We start from the raw sequence: 9,902 nt of genomic DNA on the forward strand, positions 1-9,902 counted from the left end.
CTAATTTTAAAGACCCAACGAAGCAATATCAGTGGAAAGTTTTGCCTCAAGGAATGGCCTTATGTTATGTAGAAAAAAATATTTTGTCTCTGCTTCAATACAAGAAGCTAGGACTTTGATTCTTTCAGTGTATTCACTACAGGCCTTGCTCTTACAATGGGCTTTAAGATTTTGGAGTAGTTTTTGTTCCAGAAGAGATTCAAAGGTAATATCTTTTTCAATATTTAGGACCTCAGTTGTTTCCTAGAAAAACTGTGGGACAGAAAATTCAAGAAAGAAAAGATGATTTACTTGAAGTTGTTTTCAAAAGCTTCTAGGAGATGTAAATTGGCTAGGACCTCACCTTAAGCTCACCACAGGAGGACTTCAGCCTCTGATGTTCTCAAGGGGGATGCAAGCTAACTGGTGGGAAGCAAATAGTTTTACAGTCAGACAGTCGAGGAAGTTGCTGTAGTCAGTTGCTGGTTGTTTATGTTATATGCTCACAGCAACTCCTTGGAAAAGGGAGCATTAATGTGAATTCATCATTTTTCATATCACATCCTATTATGAAGATGTTTCAGTGTTAATAAAGGATTGTAGGATAGAATCATGAAAGTATTTTGGAAGGAATCTTTTTTTTTTTTTTTTTTTTGCTTTTTGGATTTGGTTTCTTCGAGACAGGGTTTCTCTGTGTAGCCCTGACTGTCCTGGAACTCACTCTGTAGACCAGACTGGCCTCGAACTCAGAAATCCGCCTTCCTCTGCCTCCCAGAGTGCTGGGATTACAGGCATGCGCCACCACTGCCAGGAGGAAGGAATCTTAAGAACCTGATGAAACTTTGTTCCTTGTTTCAAACAGCAATTAAATTGGTTATTGCAGAATATTGATATTTGGCCTATTGCAAGGCAAACTTTTTAAGCAAAATTGATAATTGTTATTTAAAAGACAAGTTGTTAATATTTGCTTCCACGCTTCCTGTAGATCTATGCATGCATCCCATAAAGAATGCATCTTCTGGGCCAGGCAGTGGTGGCACATGCCTTTAATCCCAGCACTTGGGAGGCAGAGGCAGGCAGATTTCTTAGTTCGAGACCAACCTGGTCTACAGAGTGAGTTCCAGGACAGCTGGCCATGAAAGAAACCCTGTCTTGGGGGAAAAAAAGGAAAAAAGAAAAAAAAAAAGAAAAAAAAAGAATGCATCTTCTGTATTTATAAACAGCTCTTCTGTTTATGGGAAAGAAACTTATGTAATTGGATCACATGTTTATTCTTTTGAGTTTCCCCCTGCTTCAGAACAGATAATTGAAATGCATGCTGTAGCCGTTAGTTTTAAAATGTTAAAAAAAAAAATCAAGCTTTTAATTTGTATACTGATAGCCAATAAATATATAGCTCGGGCCTTACAATTGCTTGAAATTTTTCCATTTTTAGATACTGCTAATTCTTAAATTTTGCAATTACTTATTCAAATACAACTGAAGTTAAGAAAAGGTACTGTTCTTTCCTTTCCTTTCCTTTCCTTTCCTTTCCTTTCCTTTCTTCCTTCCTTCCTTCTTTCCTTCCTTCCTTCCTTTTTTGGTTTTTTGAGACAGGGTTTCTCTGTGTAGTGCTGGCTGTCCTAGAACTCACTCTGTAGACCAGGCTGGCCTCGAACTCAGAAATCCACCTGCTTCTGCCTCCTAAGTGCTTGGATTACAGGCGTGAGCCACCACACCCGGCTAGGTACTGTTCCTTTAAAGGACTGTCTTCTGGACATTTAAGAGCTCATACTGGACATACAGAAGAAGCAACTAAAAATGTAATTAGTCATGTTCTGCACTGTTTTTCTATGCTCGGTGTTCCAAATAAGATTAAAACAGATAATGGAACTGGCTATTTATTACAGTCAAACATTTGTGATGTTTTGTCAGCAATTTATGTTACCTATATTACTGGGATTTTTTTTTTTTATAATTCTCAAGGACAAAATATTGTGGAACTTTAAACCAATATCTTCTTAAAGTACAAAAAGGGGGAAATTATATCCCTGTGCACATTATTTAAATCACACTTTTTATTTTTACACTTGATCTTAGCCAAAAGGCCGAGAAGTGATACACTTTTTATTTTTAAAAATTTTAAAATTTGGATGCCAAGGAACTCTTTGGTGAGTGTCTATAGCATCCTACAACTGGACATACTCATGCCTAGGTGAAATGGAAGGGTCCACTCATTAGCATACGGTACGATCCTGATCAGGTATTCAATATGGGGCAAGGTTTTGTCTGTGCTTTTTCCTAAGAGAAGACAGAGCCTGACAGTTGCCTGAAAGACTGGTTCATCAAGTGGACACAGATCCTGAGTCTTCCACGAAGTATGATTCCAATTATGAAGATGGCTAAACATTTTTATCAGCCAGCTGAGGTAATTTGGAGCATAGTCTTCACTATTATCTGAGAAGTAACAGTTTTTCTGTTGATTCTCAAAAGTCACCCCCCCCACACACACACACACACACACCTGGAAGCCAGGCCTTGTGTTTGATAGTTTCTGATTTGCAACTGAATTGGATACTTGGGTCATTCTCCCCAGACAACCTTAATCCTGTTTGCTCTTAATTTTTGACTTTGTATCTTAAGCAGGTTGGTTGCTTCCATACCTGATCACCTGATTGGTTGCTTCCTGATCACCTGATTGGTTGCTTCCTGATCACCTGATTGGTTGCTTCCTGAGCACCTGATCACCCTTAGCAAAGCTCCGGTATTTACGGCAGTTACTCACTGCTATGAAGAAATGCACTGAGTCCGTTTGTACATCCTTCGTGGCTTTGGTCTGCATGGGGAAACGGTGTGCTGTGCCGTGAGGGCTGGCAGTCAGAGATGGGCCACTCATGTTCTATGACTCTTATCAACCTAAGACAGAGTCATGCGTCAAAAGGCCATGTTTGTGTAAATAAACACAAGCAAGCCGCAAGTGTCCTTGAGGATGGGTCAGAAAGAGTATAGACATTTAGACCCAAGCCAGTCGGGACCGCCAGCCACCATACTTTCCAGACGATAGCATGGAGCATAGGTAAACCTTGTGCCTCCTGCCTAGTTCATCTTTATTTAAAAAAAAAAAAAAAAACTAAAATAGGGGCAATTGTACCCTACCCCGCCCCCCCCCCCCCCCCCCCAGCCCTGACTTGGCAAAACCTCCAACAGCTTTAACAGCCAGGCTGGAGAAGGCTTCTGGCCTGGCTGAATTTGCATTTTCCTACCAGAGCCTTGACTAGTCGACTGCCTGCTGAGCTCACTTTGAATCTCAACTCAGCCAGCATAAAGAACGGGTGCCAGGTTTCTCCCTATATATTTCAGAGTTAAGATATTAGACATTGAGCCTTGATCAGGGTGTTGTCTTGGCTTCATTATTCCTCTCCTCTGTCCATTCTGTTCCAGGCCCAGCTCTGGGGCTCTCCCTCCAGGTGAGCCCAGTTTGACCAAAGCTGCTGGCCAGTTACAGGCCACCTTGCCTGAGCCTAAACGTCTCATGGCTTCAAGATTCAGATCAAAAGCCAGTGTTTTCTAGCCTCAAGATCTGGATCATAGGTGTGCCCTCCTTTTCATGATTGTAGTTCATTCCAGATGTAGTCAAGTTGACAACCGGGAATAGCCATCGCAGCATGTGACCAAGGAAAAGGCGTGCCAAAGCGTCTGCATTAGAAAGGAGAGCTCACAAAGGGCTCTTCTGGGGTCTATTTGCCCCCGGGACAGAGGTCTTTGGCCAGTCCAGACTGCAGAGGACAGATGGCTCCTTTCCGGCTCTGCTGTCCCTTTGTTGGCTCCTGGCAGTTGTATCTGCGAGTCCTTCTGCCCCCAGAGACCTGCCCATTTCCTCCCTGGGCCTCTGATGCTACATGCTGGCCAGGCCAGGGTCTTCATGAATGTCATGAGGGTGTGCCCTCTCCTACCCCTCTTAGCTTCTCTGTCTTCATCTCTACACAGAGCACCCAGGACAATCTTGGGGTAGAATGGGGGGGGGGGCGTGTCAGAGTCATTCCATCTGACTCCTGATATTTTTAAAACTAGACCATTGGGAAGGAAGAAAAGTATCACCTCTGAAGGACCAGGATCTGGAAGATGCCGGCTTCAAGCATGACTTCAGCTATGTGATTGGAGCAGGTTAATCACCCTCTCTGTTCTTCAGGTTCCTCATCACATAACAGGGAGTAATAGAACACAATCCTGATGAGGGAGCACTTGGCCTAGGAAGTGCTGAACAAACAGAGCTATTGTTACCTAACTTTTGGGAAGCCTAGGTAGCCATCACAAACCTGACTCTTTACTCTAAACAAACAAACAAACAAACAGCCCTCAAAGGCAGGGTGTCTAGTACTTGTGTTTGCTGACTCAGCTCTCCCTACCTTGGTAGCTCTACATCTAGGACATAGTTTGTAAATCAATTTATTGCTATTAGTATTTTATATGATTATTATTCATTTTATTTCATTTTGGAGATAGCCGTTTAATTGCTTGGTATTTTGTAATATAAAATATATTTTACATGCATTCTCATATATTTATGGATAGGGATAATCTTTTTTGTGCATTGTGTAAATGTTGTCTTTGCATTATTCAAATGCTGAAATTAATAGCTGCACTGTTGGGAACCAGAGAGCTTGGCTCAACGCCCCCAGCTGAGCTGTTTGCACAGGTTTCTTGAGAGCAAAACATCCCATGGCTTAGCTTGATTCCTGCCTTTCCCGCCCGGTGTGGTACGGACTTCCCAGGTGCCTGACCTATGACTATAATTGTTTTTTTCCTGTTTCCTTCCCTGGCCTCTAGTATATATATTGCTGGTCTCAGTAAAGCTTTGGCATTCTCCTTGCAGAATGACCCGTGTCTGTGTGTTTTTTGTTAATCCCCCAGGCCTATGCCCGATACTTGGTACCATGGCAGCGTGGGCGCTGTCACTGCATAGAGTTGACTACCATCCAGCCTTTAGTATTGTTATTTTTAATAAGCATCACCTGCCCCAGTGTTTCATAATTCTTTTCCATCACCTTTTGGTTGGTCAGTACAGAGCTGATCAGCCAATTAGCTTGTCAGAAGAGAATGGGGAGGGACTTCTGATTCTAGTAGAGGGAGGTGTCAGAGAGACCAGAGAAGAGGAGGTAGAGCAGGACCACGAGGGAGAAGGGAGAGGTGGCCATGAGGCAGAGACTCCAGGAGGAGTTGTGACGAACAAGTCACCAAGGCATTCAGCACGAGGATAAACATGGAGCACAGGGAGCCAGTGACTCAACTGCAAAGAATGGCCCTGTGGCTGGGCCTTAAGGAGCCCAATTAGAGGGTTAGTCGCTCAGAAACTGCCCATCTTAGGTCTGCAGCTTGGTAATAAAAACACCACAGCCAAACAGCAGATGGAGCTCGGGGACTCTTAGGAAGGATAGGGGAAGGATTGCAGGCCTTTCAGGGGTTAGGAACTCCACAGGAAGACCAACAGAAACAAGTAACCTGGACCCTTACGGCTCTCAGAGACTGAACCACCAACCAAAGGACATACACAGTCTAGCCCTAAGTGTCCCCACACATATGTAACAGATGTGCAGCTTGGTTTCCACATGGTTCCTGAAGAACTGGAGCAAGGGCTGTCCCCAGAGCTGTTACCTGTCTGTGGGATGTGTTTTTCTGGCTGGACTGCCTTGTTTGGCCTCCATGGGAGAGGAAGCACCTAGCCCTGCAGAGACCTGGTGTGCCAGGGTGGGGGGGACAGAGGAGCCCCACCCTCTCAGAGAAGGTGAGGGGAGATGTGTTGTGGGAGGGGCTGACTGGGAGACAGGCGGTGAGTGGGGTATAAAGTGAATAAAGAAAACAAACAGGTCTCTGTCAGCTACTGGGCACCTAAAACAGGCACAGAGAACCTCCAAAGAACTGCATTCCCATTCATGTATTATAAAGACATAATAAGGTATTATATATTAGTATATGTCATATAGGAATAGAATAACAAAAAGCCTGTCACTAAAATTTCACAAAAATAAGATAGTATATTAAAATAATAATATTTATGAGTCATCCCCTAAATAATAGTTTGCTTACATCTCCTAACATCCTACTGTAGGCACTTTCTTTAAGTGAGAATATATTTCCCTCCTACAATACAATATAGTGTGATTACAGTCTCTCCTACCCCAGCTGCTGCTGGTTTCTTCCTATCTCCGCTCCAGTCCGGACCCACTGCATTTCTATCTCTCCTTAGAAAACAAATGGGCTTCTAAGGGATAATAATAAAAGAAAATATAAGAAGATAAGACAAAACCAATACCTTGGAATAGGACAAAACAAACAGAAGAAAAAGAGCCCAAGAAAAGGCATAAGAAACAGATATAGTCTCAAGAGATCCACTCATTCGCACACCCAAAAATCCTGTAAAAACCCAAATCCAGAAGCCACACTGCATATGCAAAACCTGTAGTGTGAAAAAAAAAATAAGTAAAACCAATAAAATAGAATTTTAAAAAGCCCTGATATGACCTCATGAGACAGAAACCTCTAAATATGCCATTGAATTTGCTTTCTGTTAGCCATCTAGTGCTGGGCCTGCAGCCTACCCACCAGAGTAGTTTGTTTGACCTGTGAGAGGCCCTTGGAGAAAACTAAGTTTCCATTTACAAGTGGCTATGGATTGGAGAACGGCTTCTGGGTTAGGGGTGGGGGCGTGCCCGCTTCTCCTCTTAGCCCTAGGGCCCCATCGGGTGCAGATCCCAGCAGGCAGTGGACGCTGCCCCAGTCCCTGAGTCTCCATCCCCTCTGGTTCTTATACCTGTCTTCTGCAGGTGCCTTAGGCGCCTGACCTGTTATCCAAGCAATGCTGGGTATGGATTCAATCTTATAGGGTGGGCCTTAAATCAAATCTGATATTGCTTGGTTATTCCTACAAACTTCTTGCCACCATTTCCCTAAAATATCTTTGGGACACTATTGTAGATCAAAGGGTTTGTAACTGACTTGGTGCTTATGTCTCCCTTGGTAGCCTGCAGAGTACCTTCTGGTAGCAAGGACACTAGCCAGCAGGGGTGAAGACGCTAGGTAGGCACCAGGTAAACTTCATTTTCAATGAGTTACATAGGTGTTAAGGTCAGCAGTGGAGCCTTTTTGTCAAGTTGTTGCTATTTTATTATTATTATTATTATTTGCAAGTGTATGGGGCTTGTGTTTGTATGTGCCTGTGTGCATGTGTACAGTGTCCATGTGCCACATATCGAATGTGATAACTAGAGGAAAACTTGCAGGAGTCAATTCTTTCCTTCCGCTGTGGCTGAGGACCGGAATGCAGGTCCTTGAACTTGTGCGTCACGCTGCCCCCACTTCTGACCACTGAGCCATCTCGCTGGTCCCAGCAGCGGTCCTCTTCTGAGAGTGGTAGATGCAAGAGCAAGATGGCAGGAGAGCGACAGAAACCTCAGCCGACTTCTTTTCCTCCTCAGTGCCCCACTTCCCAGGGCTCTGCACTGCCTACCTGGTGGGCCTTCTCGCTTCCCTCGTTCCCTCTGGCTGCCCTGGTTTTGCTGTTTCTGGTAGCCATGTCTTCCTCCTTCTCTCTCCTTGCTCACCCCCTCCTTCTTTCTCCTTTTCCTCCTGTGTTTCTGTGTGTCTAGGTGTGTGCTTGCATGTGTGTATGTACACGTGTATGTGTGTGTGTGTGTGTGTGTGCACAGGTGTGCGGGTGCCTGAAGAAGCCAGAAGAAGACACCAGATTGCCTTGGGCTGGAGTTACAGATAGCTGTGAACTGCAGTGGGTGCTGGAAACCAAACTCAGGCTGTCTGGAAGAGTAGTAAGTGCCCTTAACCATTCAGCCACTTCTCCAGCACACCATCAACCTTGTTTGTTTAGATTTTTTCACAACACCCAGAGGAAGCTCCACTCCCAGGGGCTCTAACACGCCCAGGATCACAGGATCAGAGGTGAGGACCCAGCATCTGTCCCAACACCGGGAGTAGTTGGGACCAGTGGGAGAACCAGGATCTCCGACCAGTGGCACCAGTTCTTTCCAGTCTGGGCTGGAGCCCTGAGCAGACCTTGGGCACAAACTCCACAGCCAGTCAGTCCCACAACACCCAGAGGAAGCTCCACTCCCAAGCGCTTTAACACATCCAGGATCCAGGATCCCAGGTGCTGGGTCACACCAGGATCTCAGGGTCCCAGAGGCAGCTTGACTCCAATGAGCTCGGATACACCAGGATCTCAGGATCCCAAGATCCTAGAATCACAGGATCACAAAGACAGCTTGACTCTGAAGAGTTCTGACACAACCAGGATCACAGGAAGGACAGGCTCCAGTCAGATATAGCGAGGGCAGGTAGCACTAGAGATAACCAGATGGTGGGAGGCAAATGTAAGAACATAGAGCAACAGAAGCCAAGTTTACTTGGCATCATCAGAACCCAATTCTTCCACCATAGCAAGTCCTGGATACACCATCACACTGGAAAAGCAAGATTTGGATCTAAAATTACTTCTCATGATGATGACAGAGGACCTTAAGAAGGACATAAATAATCCCCTTAAAGAAATACAGGTGAACACAGGTAACAGGTAGAAGCCCTTAAAGAGGAAACACAAACATCCCTTAAAGAATTAAAGGAAAACTCAACCAGGCAAAGGAAATTAACAAAACCATCCAGGATCTAAAAATGGAACTAGAAACAATAAAGAAATCACAAAGGGAGACAACCCTGGAGATAGAAAACCTTGGAAAGAGATCAGAAGTCATATGTGCAAGCATCACCAACAGAATACAAGAGATAGAAGAGAGAATCTCAGTTGTGGAAGATACCATAGAAAACATTGGCACAACAGTCAAAGAAAACACAAAAAGCAAAAAGCTCCTAACCCAAAACATCCAGGAAATCCAGGACACAATGAGAAGACCAAACCTAAGGATAATAGGTATAGAAAAAAGTGAAGATTCCCAACATGAAGGACCAACAAATATCTTTGATAAAATTATAGAAAAAAATCTTCCCTAACCTAAAGAGATGCCCATGAACATTCAAGAAGCCTGCAGAACTCCAAACAGACTGGATCAGAAAAGAAATTCCTCCTGTCACATAATAATCAAAACACCAAATGTACTAAACAAAGAAAGAATATTAAAAGCAATAAGGGAAAAAGAGCAAGTAACATACAAAGGTAGACCTATCAGAATCACACCAGACTTCTCACCAGACGCTATGAAAGCTAGAAGATCCTGGGCAGATGTCATACAGACCCTAGGAGAACAAAAATGCCAGCCCAGTCTGCTATACCCAGCAAAACTCTCAATTACACAGACAGAGCAAACAAATTTTCCATGACGAAACCAAATTTACACAATATCTTTGCTTAAATCCAGTCCTACAAAGGATAATAAATGGAAAACCCAACATGAGGGAAACTACACCTTAGAAAAAGCAAGAAAAGTAAACTTTCAACAAACCCAAAAGAAAATAGCCACACAAACATAATTCTACCTCTAACAACAAAAATAACAGGAAGTAACAATCACTTTTCCTTAATATTTAATATGAAAATTAATATTACCAACATATCCTAATCTATTGAAATGTAAAAATATGAGGAATTAGAAATTTGTTGGTCTCTCTAATGTGGTAGTTGGAGAAATATGTCCAATATTGTACAATCCATATCCACTTTCTGCTTGTTTGAACGTGACAGTGTCTTGCTGTGTACCACAGAATGGTCTTGAAACCATGTTTCTCCTATCTCAGCCTCTCTATTAGTAGGATTGTTTATTTGATGTTTTTACACTATACTTCAGTTTTCACAACAGCTTTCATATTTCAATTTTATGAAATTGAAAGAAGAAAGCCAAAAGAAACCTAGACAATTAATTAGGGAGGTGGCTTGTAAGAGAACAACAAAGAGTGAGACTGAATGTTTTGCTTGTATTTATAAT

Source organism: Apodemus sylvaticus, chromosome 18 (assembly GCF_947179515.1).
Source record: "Apodemus sylvaticus chromosome 18, mApoSyl1.1, whole genome shotgun sequence".
NCBI classification, from domain to species: Eukaryota; Metazoa; Chordata; class Mammalia; order Rodentia; family Muridae; genus Apodemus; species Apodemus sylvaticus.